The sequence below is a fragment of the Eschscholzia californica genome, unplaced genomic scaffold, assembly GCF_041429995.1.
Source record: "Eschscholzia californica isolate CP2 unplaced genomic scaffold, dmEscCali1.0.p SCAF_3, whole genome shotgun sequence".
In the NCBI taxonomy this organism is placed as follows: domain Eukaryota; kingdom Viridiplantae; phylum Streptophyta; class Magnoliopsida; order Ranunculales; family Papaveraceae; genus Eschscholzia; species Eschscholzia californica.
In genome coordinates, this window is record NW_028238420.1 from 26,627,553 (window position 1) to 26,641,883 (window position 14,331).

Consider the following 14,331-nt stretch of genomic DNA (forward strand, 5'->3'; position numbering starts at 1 on the left):
CATCTCCAACGGGAGACTCAATCTCTAACACTTAAGAATGCCACATATGACTCTTTGGAGTTTTTGTTAAAAAACCATCTCCAGTGGAACACTTTGTTAGACACTCTAATATGAGGTGGACACATTTATTATAGAGTGTCTAGAGAGGGAAACTCTAAAGTGAGAGTGTCTACTTGAGACTCTCTAAGTGTTACTTTAAAATTCTAACCAATAAAAAACTTTACTTTTCAACTACTTTTCATCTATTGGATTGAAGAGGGACATGTGTATTAAGTATAGGGACTTTAGAGATCTCCATTGGAGACCAACAAAAATTAGAGTGTCTCTATATTAACATTTAGGAAAGAGAATCTCTATTGACACTTGACAATTAGGATTTATAGAGTGTTTGTCAGAGTGTCCCATTGGAGATGCTCTTAGGAAAGAAAATCTTTATTTGACACTTGACAAGTAGACTTTATGATTTTTCTTAGAGTGTCCTATTGGAGATGCTCTTTGAAAGGTATAAAAGCATGATAGAGGTTCTAAAATTCAGTGACAAAGTGGTGGTGGAGGTGAATATGGCTGTTAGGATTCAGTTGGTCGAAGAAATTGAACGTTTGGGTCGAGAAAAAGAAACTGTGAAGAAAGAACTTAAGATGGTGAGGAAAGAGCTAGCCTCTTAAAAAGCAGCAGTCGGTAAGAGATATGTAAAGGAGGAGAAAAACAGTGAGGTAAATGTCACAGTCGAGGAAGGAACGAGGGGGGCGGGGAGGAAGAGAAAAGAATGAAGAGAAAGAGGGAGATAAAGAGAAAAACAAAGAGATATATAAAAGGGAGCCAAAGAGGGAGAAAGAAATATAATCCCATTCTGATTAAAATACGTTTGTTTGTTTGCTTTAAGTTTTGTTCATGTCCTAGCGAATATTGCTTTGCTTTGCTGACAACATTTTAAAGTTTGTGGGATAATTGGTTTTTCAAGTCACTACAAAAACACGTCACAGTTATAACGGCCCAGCTGTTACAAATAGGCCGAAAAGCCGTTATAAAACAAATTTGATAATGTTTGAGTTTGGTTTTACGAGTGCTATAAACATCTGTACTGTTTTTAAGCATTTATCGATTTGTCTAAGCATTTATTGATTTGTCTAGGTTTTTTTTACAATAATTTCTTAGTATTTTGATAAAATGGGTTTTTTTTTTTTGCAATTGTTTTGAAGGTTCTTATATTGTTCTATTTTTTTTTTGTGGGAATCTTGAGAGTCTGAATTTTGGAAGTTGTCCGGTGATTGTTTTGAACATATATTGTTTTGCAACAGGTACTACTCTTTTGTCCTGGTAAGTAAAAGACCTCTAGCGTTATCATACTACATGATTCCAAAATTAGTAATCTTGAAGCAAATCGAAGAATGTCCATAACACTATCATGTGGTCATATAAGTTTTAAATGACACAATAACAAGTAAGTACTTTTTGTAACATATTCGATAATTTAAAACATGACTCGTCTTCTTCGAACAAAGGTTTGTCTGTTTCGTAAATTGATTTAATTGCTTCTGACAATTAAATTCTTGATGACATTTTATGGTTAATTCTTGGTGGCACCAGGTAAAGATTACTCCGAAACAATCTGAATGTGGGGAGTACACCTTCCTTCGAGCTAGATGTAAACATGACATGGAATGATGCTCTCTTTGCAGAATTATCTGAAGTGACGAAAGGCTTCACTTCGAACGCCATACAAGAAGTTCCGATGACGATTTGTTGAAAAAAGACATACAAAAGGATTAGATAGTTCTGCAAACAAGGGAGAGTCCACGGATTGCAAAAAAAGAAAAAGAACATAAAGAACAACGGGAGAAGAGCGAGAAAAACCAAACTCTCTGGTTGAAAGAGTAAAAACTCAACCGAGAGTAAGGAAACCAACCAAAAAAGCAGTTGCAGCGAAGAATCCCATTGACATCGAAAAGACGGTAGAAATTGAGAGGAAACTGGTAAAATCACAGACATCTTCTATTGATGAATTATGCAAGTGGAATAAGAGTCTTGTCTGGAAATACGTCAATGAGGAAGAGAAGTGGCTTTTGGAAGAGTTCAATGCTAATTGAACTCACAGGTATGTACTTATTTCAGAAACATATCTAAAAATGTTTTTTTTCAGTTAGAATAATTTTATCAGAATACAGTACTTGTACTTTCATGCAAAATTCTATATTATTCTTTTTCCTTCTAAAATTGTTATTAGCATTTATATTTTTTCGGGTAAATTCTCTGTTATGTTTAGTACATTAATTTATTTGGTCATTGTAATGATGTAAATGTAATCACCACTTCATGTTTTGCAGGACAAAAATATGGGTAAACGATGGAATAAATGCTATTCGTGGAAGGCAAGTAAATTTGCTGATCATGAACTCCAAATGTGATGCCCAGATAAATAGTTGGTGAGGAATGTACTTGGCAAGGACACGAGAAAACAAAGCAAAGTCAGTTGTTGTGGCAGCTGAACTCTTTGTAAGTGACACTTTTAATTTTGTCTTCACGAAAAAATTATTTACAAAAACAATTTGTACATTGTTTAGAACAATAAGCTTTTTTGTCATGACGAGCAGAACATGATCCATTGTAACAACAAGAAGTGATTTACAAGAAATTGTAAGAGAAAATGAAAGCCAGTTTTGATGCAAGCTTGGCCTAATCTACTAGGGCACTTGCTTATTTACTTTTCGTTCCGAACGTTTGTGCAGCTATACTTCGAAGGCCTCAAGTTTTTCCTAATCTTTTGAAGAAAAGATTTCAGATAAGAAGATGAAGAAGATTTCAGAGAAGTAAAAGAAGAAGACTTCAGTGAAGAAGTCGGTCGTTGACGACTGACAATAATGAATTTACGAAAAACAGGAGGCAAAAATGAAGCTGGTCACAAACTAGGGGGCTGAAAAAGAAATAACCCGATATAATCCTTAACTTCGAGATGCTGAAAAACTCTTTTTTGTTGAAGTAAACCTTTGAACCATTACAACTACCTTATCACCGTGAGCATGAACTCTATGAATATATCTCTCTAGTAACGGCTTTATTAATGGAGCTTGATAGCGGCAGGAGTGCAATAATCGTGGTGGGTGTACTAGACTACTAGCGGTGGTAACTATTTTATTTGTTTTAAACTTCCATGCTAAATTTTATTTTCTTCCGTTCTCGAGTCAAGTTTTTGGTATATACGACATGAAAAACATGATAAGAACCTTCAGGGCCTACTCAAGGCCATCCAAAGATACATGTAATACTAATAGAAAACCTTATTAATACTTTCAAGAATAATCACTTAAGAGTTATTTCCTTTTTGACCCCCTAGTTTGTGATCAGCTTCCTTCTTGGCTCCCTATTTTTCATAAATTCAAATTTGGCCCCTTATTTTCAAGTAAATGCCGTAACTACCCTTCCTAATTTGAAAATAAAAATATCTAAAATATTAAAAAAAAAGAGAAAAAATTTCGGATAGTTATAACATTTACTTGAAAATATGTGAGGTGGCAATATCTTTTTTTTTTTTTATATTTTTACTTTTAAGTTAAGAAGGGTACTTATGACATTTACTTGAAAATAGGGGGTCAAATTTGAATTTATGAAAAATAGGGAGTCAAAAAGGAAGCTGGTCACAAAGTAGGGGCCAAAAAGGAAATAACTCATTACTTAAATGCTATGAAGTCAGCCACCATATATATCAGGTAAAGTAAACCAATGTCCCTTACCACAATATTCTTCATAATAGTCAAGTACTTCTGTAATATATATGTACCGATCAACACCCAAATGCTCAGAGAATATAACTTCATCTTCTTTTAATGTCTCGAGCATTTTCTTACGAACAATTACCCATCCGTATTCTTTGTCCAAACCTAAAAGCTCTGCACAACACCTGTATCCACAATGACCATCACCTAAAACATCCTCTAACCTTTCAATGACATGTTGCTTAACCTTTTCACCAAACTCGGACAACAAACTCTCTAACACCCATTCATCGGACATATCTTTTAAAATGAGATTTTGACTAACATAATCCGTCTTCTTTGTGTTTACATCATGGCAACTAAACAATTGACCAAAATCTTTATCAATACCAGAGTCGAAAGAAATTAAATCCATGTCCCACTGTGAGATGTTGTCTTTTATTTCAGGTGGAAGATCCTCGTTAAGGTCCGGTAAGAGAACTTTTTTCTTCTTATTCATTGCATAAGCATCAACTACGTAGGGACCCTTCAAATATCGAAGATCATTAGTAAATTTTAAAAAATTCTTTCAAATAACGTGTAACTTAAAAATATTGTTACTTGACTCATTAGAATGTCATTGTTTGTGCTAGAAAGTATGTCTTTATCATTACCACTACGATATATAATACAATTTTTAAGTTAGTATAAAATTTTCTTTCATTCTAACAAAATTTATACTATATTATAAATTAATACCTGATTGGGTGTTGTAAAATTTTTGACTTTTCCTCTCCTTTTGTGTTACGAGGAATCTTCTTTGTTGTTGTTTGCATGGCATGTGAGCTAAAAAAAAGTTCAAATAAAAATTATCAATATTTTAACACACTATGTGGAGATAAATACTTTATTAGGGACCATAAATTAACATTACCTCCTTGCAATCCCGTTAAATTTTTTTTTGACAGTTTGAACAATATTCTTCTTCGGTAACTGATCAATCCAAGATTTTATTCTCTTTCTCCGGCCTTTGTGCTTGACAATAGGTGGTTCTAACAATTTATTTTCTCTTTAGATGAACTGTTTGCCATATTTTCGTTAGATATGTTAGTCGTCTCATTCTTCATTGCACATTCGACTTCTTTCAAAGCATTAGGTAAGCTATTCAATGTCACTTTATACAATCCAATAGATGTTGCACCCTTAGCTGCAATATTAATTGCCTCTTGGCAAAGTTTACTATATCTAATAGCAACGCTTTCATTCGAGTCACCTATCACTTCTTTACCTTTTTCATCGATCACCGGTCCATATTTTGCGTATCTTGTCCACCTCTTTAGTATGTATTGGATTGGAATACTTTGAACATCTTCAACTAAAAAGATCTTAAGAATATGTCTACATAAATAGCCCGCAAATTCTATAAGTTGACAAGTACAACTTGTAGTCATGTCAAGAGAGTCAAAATTGACCATACGTGTTGCTTGTTTGTATTCTGATCTCCATACATGATATCTAGATTTTGTCCCCTCTCTCCCTACCAATTCATGCCGATATGAAATACCCTCGAAAAGTTGACTTTGAAATTTTTGAAAGATAGTTCTTGTGTAAATTTCTGCTGCTTGTTTCTCAATATTTATGGAAAATCTCAAAGCCCTTATTTTATGATTGGTTTCATAGTCTTCGTCATTTTCCGCTTCTCTTCTAGCTAATACTGCCCTTTCATATTCTTTAATAAATTTAGCTAAAGGCAAAGTACCCATCGAAGAAGGAATTGATACTCTCACTACGTTGAGTTGTATACATTGCTGCACAAAATATATCCCTTGTATAAACTGATGCCCATTTTTCTTTTTTTTGAAATAGTCTTGTCAACCACTTATTGTTTTCTAAATTGTATTTTTTCAACATTGCTTCCCAATTTGAATGAAACTCTTCAATTGTCTCGTTTCCATACAGACAATCATTAAATTCACGAGTAAAACTCTTGTGGTCATTAATAATATGAGGTAAAATCTTCATTGCATTTCTACATATATGCCATAAACAATAACGATGTCGCGTACCTGGTAATACCTTCGCAATGGCTCCCCCAATTGCAGATTCTTGATCAGTAAGAATCACTTTTGGTTGTTTATCATTCATTGATCTCATCCATGTTTTCATAACCCACACAAAAGATTCTTCTGATTCATTATAAAGTAATGCACCACCAAATAATGTTGTCTGGTAATGATGATTGATGCCAACAATTGGGACAAAAGGCATGTCATACCTGTTAGTTCCATATGTAGGATCGAAACAAACATCTCCAAAGTAATGGTAATCCATCCTTGACCTAGCATCAGTCCAATAGAAATTTGTTATTTGACCTTCTGAATTAACTTGGATAGAATAAAAAAATGATGGGTTTTCCGTATGTTGACGTTCAAAATAATCAAGTAAAGCTTCTGCGTCACTCTTTCCATGCTCTTTTTTTCCTCTTTGAACTAAAGAAATTTCTCGCATCCCTTTCCGTAAATCCAACATTGCGGATACCTCCTGCTTCACACGCCATATAATTCATCACAAGATTTGTTTTCATACCCGCTGAACGCATGTTATTCAAAACTACTCCTTGACCTTTTACCCTAAAAGGTCTCCACCCGCAAGTATACGGGCGTCAAGTAATAACCGGGTAAGATCGGGATCGATCTTCAAGGATAGGGAGGTAATTCGAATACCGAAAGAGTCTAGCGCACCGGTCTAGGTGTCACTGACTAACTAAGACTAAAAACGAAAAGATAATAAGTTGGGTTTTTGGGTTGATTTCAAATAAATAAACAAATAAGGCTAACTAAACTAAAGGTGAGAGATTCGGGAAGAGTCGAGCAAGAATGGAATGAGAGGGATATTTCAATCCACAAAATTGATAGTGACTAGTACTAATGATCTATAAGCATGAAAAGTTAGTTAACTTCACCCATTTACTTGGATTGGTCAACGAACTCTTGGTTTAACTCAGATTCCAGTCCATGAACGGTCTAAAAACCCGGAAGATTTTATCATTAAAAGCAATTAAACTCTTTTGTCACATCAAAACATGTTTCACGAGTATCCGACTACAAAAGCTAGCTAGACATGGTGATAGAAATAATAAACGGGAAGAAAACAAAGAAAGACACGAGTTAAGGTGAGAATCTCCCTATTCCGATGAGGCGCGAGACTAAGATCGACGGAAATATAGTGTGTTTAAGTGTTGTCGATCTCCCTGTAACAGAATGCAGGAGTCCCCTTAACAGTGTACAATAGGTGTCATCTCAGCAGAACCAGAGTTCCCCTTAGTAGTCAGTCTTCTTTTTCCTCAAATTACAAAACCACCATTAAAGCTTTACAAGCTTTCTCTCTCTAGAATTTGAACACCAAAACTCAATCAAATGGCAAAGAAATCACATAAAACTCAACCCAAGAGAATCTCAAGTAAGACCCCAAAACTTTCCGGCCACAAGAGTGAGATAAAATCCGGCCAAGTGAAGATTCAAGATCCGGCCAAGGCTAGCTGCTGCAAAACCCGATTGCTAGAAGAACAAAACCCGAGCACAACCTTGATCTCGAGCAGGTATTCTGAAAAACCGAAGCTGCTGTGAATGCTTCAAGCTATGGAGTGCGGCTCTTGTTACCTCCGACAAGCTCTGTCCTTCTCGAGCTGCTGCTGGTTGAGTCCCGTGGCTGCTACGCCGTTGATGATGAAGATCCCGTGCTGCCTGCTACTGTTCCCACTCGAGCTCTTGCTGTTGACGAAAACCCGAGCTGCTCCTTTGGTGAATCGAGTTGGTGATGAGGGCTCCGGCAACTTGCTGTTCCCGTCAATCCCGTGGCTGCTACCTGTTGGAGCTGCTGCTGTTCTTCAATTAAACCAAGCTTTAGATGTGCCGGCCGGCCAAAGTTATGGCCGGCCAAAGTTATGGCCGGCGGCTACTTCCTCTCTCTCTCTCTCTAGCTCCCCTCTCAAGCACCCACACAAACCCTCATTTTCCTAGAGAAGATGAAGTCTACCCCCTTTTGTTCTTTCAACATGGCCCATAAACCCTTGACTTGGTCTTAATAGATAGACTTGGTTTTCATAAGAGAGGTGCTTATAGAATCTCTTTATGTTCCTTCTTTCTTAGACTCTTGGGCTTGTACTTGGACTTTAATTTTAATATAGAACTCAAGGGAGTGCCTTTAACTTTTGTCTCTACTTCCACTAATTTCCACAAAAGACCAAAATAACCTTCAACTTATTTCTTTCGTAATTTTTCCGTCCGAACTCTGATTCAACTTCCGTTTTCGCCGTCGGACTCACCATTGACTCCACTTTTCATCTAACCTCTGATTTTCTCAAAATGACCAAAATACCCCTGATGCTCTTTCCTTCCGGTCTCTTCCACATGAGATGAAAATGTGATAAATGTTCCGTTTTATTCCGAATGAAGCGTCAAACTCCAAATAAGGTACCTACCAAGAAAAACTTATAAATAATTAGAAATAAAACACGAAAAGAACTAACTCATCAAAGTTAAGTGATCCAAATGTGGCATTTTAACGCCACATCAACCTTCTGTTATCTTCCTATGCGATCGAAGCTTATGTATTTTGCATGGAGGCACAAGATTGTGATTGTGTTCTTCTACAAATTGAGAGACTGCCCATTTAGTCTCTGCTCTCAATCTTATAAAGATCATTGCTTTGCAATCCGTTCTTGTTTCACAACGATTCTTTTTTTTGTCTTTGAAATTTTCAGATGTAGTAGAATTACACAATCCTTATAGTGAGCAACAATATTTACGACCTATTGTTGTGTTAGTGCGATTAGACTTACATGTCGAAGACTTTTGGACACTAAATCCCATCTTGAATGCATATTGGTTGTAGAAGTTGTAAGCTTCATCGGGGGATTCAAAATCCATGCCAACATATGGCCTAAATTCAGTTATCTCATTATCAATATCATCACATTCTTCTTCACGTGCATGTCTATCTAATTCTTCATGTTCTTCGTTGATTTTATGATTTAATTTACATTTATCACCTCTCTCATATATACTGTAAATCTCATCCTTTTTTTCACTATCAATATTTATTTCAAGAGGTTCACCCTCATCAACATTGAGAAACGTATTTTTTTGTGGAAGCATGTTCTCGAAGATAGAAGAATTTGATTATTGAAAACACTAATTATTATGAGAATTTGTGAAGAAGAAGAAGAAGAAATGATTTTTGTGTAGTTAAAATTTGAAATCGTGTTGCAATTTAACCTGTCATGATTTTTTGGTTAAAGAAACTCTCCAAAATAATGACAAACAAGAAACAGAAAATTTATAAATTAAAAAGAAATAAAATTTCAAGATTCTATATAGAAAAACACTCATGATTTTGTAACATAGAAACAAGTAGTTAAATAGAAGCTTCAATATCTCCCCTCAATAAAAAAATTTCTATAACTATGACCATCCTTTGAAACCACGTTGGTTCCTTAATCTGTACAAAACTCCAATGGCATTTTCCGTAAATACATAGGTACAATGTGACTTATTATTTCTCCATATAAAGCATGTAATTAATTTGGGAAGGTACAGCTGTACCTTTATTTCATTGATATCTTTTGAAGATATCTTCAAAATCCAACCTTGAGCTCATTAAATCACCTCTCTAAATTTAATGACAATTTTATTTAAAAGTAAGACTTTTTCATTGTATCGTAAAAAGTTAATGAGGGTACAATCGAAAAAATCATGTTATTTTTAAAGTTAAACTCTAATTAATGATGTTCCCTTACAAAATTAGGTTTTCAAAATAGGTAATTCATTTTGGGACGGGGGGAGCAGTATTTACTTATCTCGGAATTTGACCTGCCTTAAACTAGGGATATCAAATGGACAATAACTTAGACTAGGATTCGTCCAACACCTAACGGTCCAAGGTTTCACTTTGTTAGAATTGGTTTTGTACTTTGTGGGCTACTAGAATTCCTAATATGGGAAAGAAAGAAACTGGGTCTGTTGAAGGAAATTTTAGTAATTAATACCACTATAAAGGGAAATCCACCTTGGGTTGTGGGGGCACGTGCCCCCACGGGTCCCAAGGTGGGTGCGGCCCTGGCTCCACCGACCCAGAAGTATTCGTGAATGACTATGTTACGATCATTAGCTTGACAACTATTGACAGTTCCACTATGTCCAGATCTTTCCTAGTGTATTCAGAGGAGTGAAAGATCCTAGGATGCTGCCCTGACATCGAGATCGGTCAGGTTGTTTGAAGAGTTGTCCACCACCTTTTGCACGACTCTCTATAGCAGCAAGATTCTAGAGAAAAGCGCGGAAAACTCGCTGACCTTAGAGCATCTCTAATGGGACAGTCAAACTCTAACACTTAGAGTGTCACGTAGGATTTTTAGAGATTTTGTTTAAAAACCTTCTCCAATGGAACACTCAAGTTGACACTCCATGATGATGTGGGAGCATTTATTATAGAGAGACTCTTAAACTAGAGTGTTTCTTGAGACTCTTTAAGTGTCACTTTAAAATTTAAACCAATAGAAACCTTTTCTTTTCAACTACTTTTTCCCTATTCAATTTAAGAGTGACATGTGTATTAAGTAGAGAGAACTTAGAGATCTCAATTGGATACCAAAAAAATTTAGAGTGTCTCTATATTGACACTTAGAGCATCTCCAACGGGAGACTCAATCTCTAACACTTAAGAATGCCACATATGACTTTGGAGTTTTTGTTAAAAAACCATCTCCAGTGGAACACTTTGTTAGACACTCTAATATGAGGTGGACGCATTTATTATAGAGTGTCTAGAGAGGGAAACTCTAAAGTGAGAGTGTCTACTTGAGACTCTCTAAGTGTTACTTTAAAATTCTAACCAATAAAAAACTTTACTTTTCAACTACTTTTCATCTATTGGATTGAAGAGGGACATGTGTATTAAGTATAGGGACTTTAGAGATCTCCATTGGAGACCAACAAAAATTAGAGTGTCTCTATATTAACATTTAGGAAAGAGAATCTCTATTGACACTTGACAATTAGGATTTATAGAGTGTTTGTCAGAGTGTCCCATTGGAGATGCTCTTAGGAAAGAAAATCTTTATTTGACACTTGACAAGTAGACTTTATGATTTTTCTTAGAGTGTCCTATTGGAGATGCTCTTTGAAAGGTATAAAAGCATGATAGAGGTTCTAAAATTCAGTGACAAAGTGGTGGTGGAGGTGAATATGGCTGTTAGGATTCAGTTGGTCGAAGAAATTGAACGTTTGGGTCGAGAAAAAGAAACTGTGAAGAAAGAACTTAAGATGGTGAGGAAAGAGCTAGCCTCTTAAAAAGCAGCAGTCGGTAAGAGATATGTAAAGGAGGAGAAAAACAGTGAGGTAAATGTCACAGTCGAGGAAGGAACGAGGGGGGCGGGGAGGAAGAGAAAAGAATGAAGAGAAAGAGGGAGATAAAGAGAAAAACAAAGAGATATATAAAAGGGAGCCAAAGAGGGAGAAAGAAATATAATCCCATTCTGATTAAAATACGTTTGTTTGTTTGCTTTAAGTTTTGTTCATGTCCTAGCGAATATTGCTTTGCTTTGCTGACAACATTTTAAAGTTTGTGGGATAATTGGTTTTTCAAGTCACTACAAAAACACGTCACAGTTATAACGGCCCAGCTGTTACAAATAGGCCGAAAAGCCGTTATAAAACAAATTTGATAATGTTTGAGTTTGGTTTTACGAGTGCTATAAACATCTGTACTGTTTTTAAGCATTTATCGATTTGTCTAAGCATTTATTGATTTGTCTAGGTTTTTTTTACAATAATTTCTTAGTATTTTGATAAAATGGGTTTTTTTTTTTTGCAATTGTTTTGAAGGTTCTTATATTGTTCTATTTTTTTTTTGTGGGAATCTTGAGAGTCTGAATTTTGGAAGTTGTCCGGTGATTGTTTTGAACATATATTGTTTTGCAACAGGTACTACTCTTTTGTCCTGGTAAGTAAAAGACCTCTAGCGTTATCATACTACATGATTCCAAAATTAGTAATCTTGAAGCAAATCGAAGAATGTCCATAACACTATCATGTGGTCATATAAGTTTTAAATGACACAATAACAAGTAAGTACTTTTTGTAACATATTCGATAATTTAAAACATGACTCGTCTTCTTCGAACAAAGGTTTGTCTGTTTCGTAAATTGATTTAATTGCTTCTGACAATTAAATTCTTGATGACATTTTATGGTTAATTCTTGGTGGCACCAGGTAAAGATTACTCCGAAACAATCTGAATGTGGGGAGTACACCTTCCTTCGAGCTAGATGTAAACATGACATGGAATGATGCTCTCTTTGCAGAATTATCTGAAGTGACGAAAGGCTTCACTTCGAACGCCATACAAGAAGTTCCGATGACGATTTGTTGAAAAAAGACATACAAAAGGATTAGATAGTTCTGCAAACAAGGGAGAGTCCACGGATTGCAAAAAAAGAAAAAGAACATAAAGAACAACGGGAGAAGAGCGAGAAAAACCAAACTCTCTGGTTGAAAGAGTAAAAACTCAACCGAGAGTAAGGAAACCAACCAAAAAAGCAGTTGCAGCGAAGAATCCCATTGACATCGAAAAGACGGTAGAAATTGAGAGGAAACTGGTAAAATCACAGACATCTTCTATTGATGAATTATGCAAGTGGAATAAGAGTCTTGTCTGGAAATACGTCAATGAGGAAGAGAAGTGGCTTTTGGAAGAGTTCAATGCTAATTGAACTCACAGGTATGTACTTATTTCAGAAACATATCTAAAAATGTTTTTTTTCAGTTAGAATAATTTTATCAGAATACAGTACTTGTACTTTCATGCAAAATTCTATATTATTCTTTTTCCTTCTAAAATTGTTATTAGCATTTATATTTTTTCGGGTAAATTCTCTGTTATGTTTAGTACATTAATTTATTTGGTCATTGTAATGATGTAAATGTAATCACCACTTCATGTTTTGCAGGACAAAAATATGGGTAAACGATGGAATAAATGCTATTCGTGGAAGGCAAGTAAATTTGCTGATCATGAACTCCAAATGTGATGCCCAGATAAATAGTTGGTGAGGAATGTACTTGGCAAGGACACGAGAAAACAAAGCAAAGTCAGTTGTTGTGGCAGCTGAACTCTTTGTAAGTGACACTTTTAATTTTGTCTTCACGAAAAAATTATTTACAAAAACAATTTGTACATTGTTTAGAACAATAAGCTTTTTTGTCATGACGAGCAGAACATGATCCATTGTAACAACAAGAAGTGATTTACAAGAAATTGTAAGAGAAAATGAAAGCCAGTTTTGATGCAAGCTTGGCCTAATCTACTAGGGCACTTGCTTATTTACTTTTCGTTCCGAACGTTTGTGCAGCTATACTTCGAAGGCCTCAAGTTTTTCCTAATCTTTTGAAGAAAAGATTTCAGATAAGAAGATGAAGAAGATTTCAGAGAAGTAAAAGAAGAAGACTTCAGTGAAGAAGTCGGTCGTTGACGACTGACAATAATGAATTTACGAAAAACAGGAGGCAAAAATGAAGCTGGTCACAAACTAGGGGGCTGAAAAAGAAATAACCCGATATAATCCTTAACTTCGAGATGCTGAAAAACTCTTTTTTGTTGAAGTAAACCTTTGAACCATTACAACTACCTTATCACCGTGAGCATGAACTCTATGAATATATCTCTCTAGTAACGGCTTTATTAATGGAGCTTGATAGCGGCAGGAGTGCAATAATCGTGGTGGGTGTACTAGACTACTAGCGGTGGTAACTATTTTATTTGTTTTAAACTTCCATGCTAAATTTTATTTTCTTCCGTTCTCGAGTCAAGTTTTTGGTATATACGACATGAAAAACATGATAAGAACCTTCAGGGCCTACTCAAGGCCATCCAAAGATACATGTAATACTAATAGAAAACCTTATTAATACTTTCAAGAATAATCACTTAAGAGTTATTTCCTTTTTGACCCCCTAGTTTGTGATCAGCTTCCTTCTTGGCTCCCTATTTTTCATAAATTCAAATTTGGCCCCTTATTTTCAAGTAAATGCCGTAACTACCCTTCCTAATTTGAAAATAAAAATATCTAAAATATTAAAAAAAAAGAGAAAAAATTTCGGATAGTTATAACATTTACTTGAAAATATGTGAGGTGGCAATATCTTTTTTTTTTTTTATATTTTTACTTTTAAGTTAAGAAGGGTACTTATGACATTTACTTGAAAATAGGGGGTCAAATTTGAATTTATGAAAAATAGGGAGTCAAAAAGGAAGCTGGTCACAAAGTAGGGGCCAAAAAGGAAATAACTCATTACTTAAATGCTATGAAGTCAGCCACCATATATATAGGCTTGAACTAAATAATTTAGACTCCATCTAGGACTCCTAATTAGACTTCAACTAGGACTCAATATTTAGAAATATAGAAACTCTTAATATTAAATAAAAATTCCAAAACATAGAAACTCCTAATATTAAATAACTATAGAATATCTAATTAGAATCGAACAATGAACCTAATACTTCAAAATATAGAAACTCCTAATTTTAAATAACAATGAAATTTCTTTCTTTACCATTCCTCCTCCCTTGACAACATCCATG

The 14,331-nt window shown here is 35.1% G+C and overlaps 2 long non-coding RNA genes and 1 pseudogene across 2 annotated transcripts; 2 read left to right on the forward strand and 1 right to left on the reverse strand.

Moving 5' to 3' along the window:
• Window positions 1-870: 870 nt before the first annotated feature.
• Window positions 871-3,138, forward strand: LOC147549249 (uncharacterized). Its single transcript, XR_015238477.1, has 3 exons — window positions 871-2,095; window positions 2,325-2,493; window positions 2,727-3,138. It is a non-coding gene; the product is annotated as an uncharacterized LOC147549249 (long non-coding RNA).
• A 546-nt stretch (window positions 3,139-3,684) lies between these two features.
• Window positions 3,685-6,157, reverse strand: LOC147549250 (protein FAR1-RELATED SEQUENCE 5-like; annotated as a pseudogene).
• A 5,086-nt stretch (window positions 6,158-11,243) lies between these two features.
• On the forward strand, window positions 11,244-13,511 carry LOC147549251 (uncharacterized). The gene is made up of 3 exons (XR_015238366.1): window positions 11,244-12,468; window positions 12,698-12,866; window positions 13,100-13,511. It is a non-coding gene; the product is annotated as an uncharacterized LOC147549251 (long non-coding RNA).
• The last annotated feature ends 820 nt before the right edge of the window (window positions 13,512-14,331 follow it).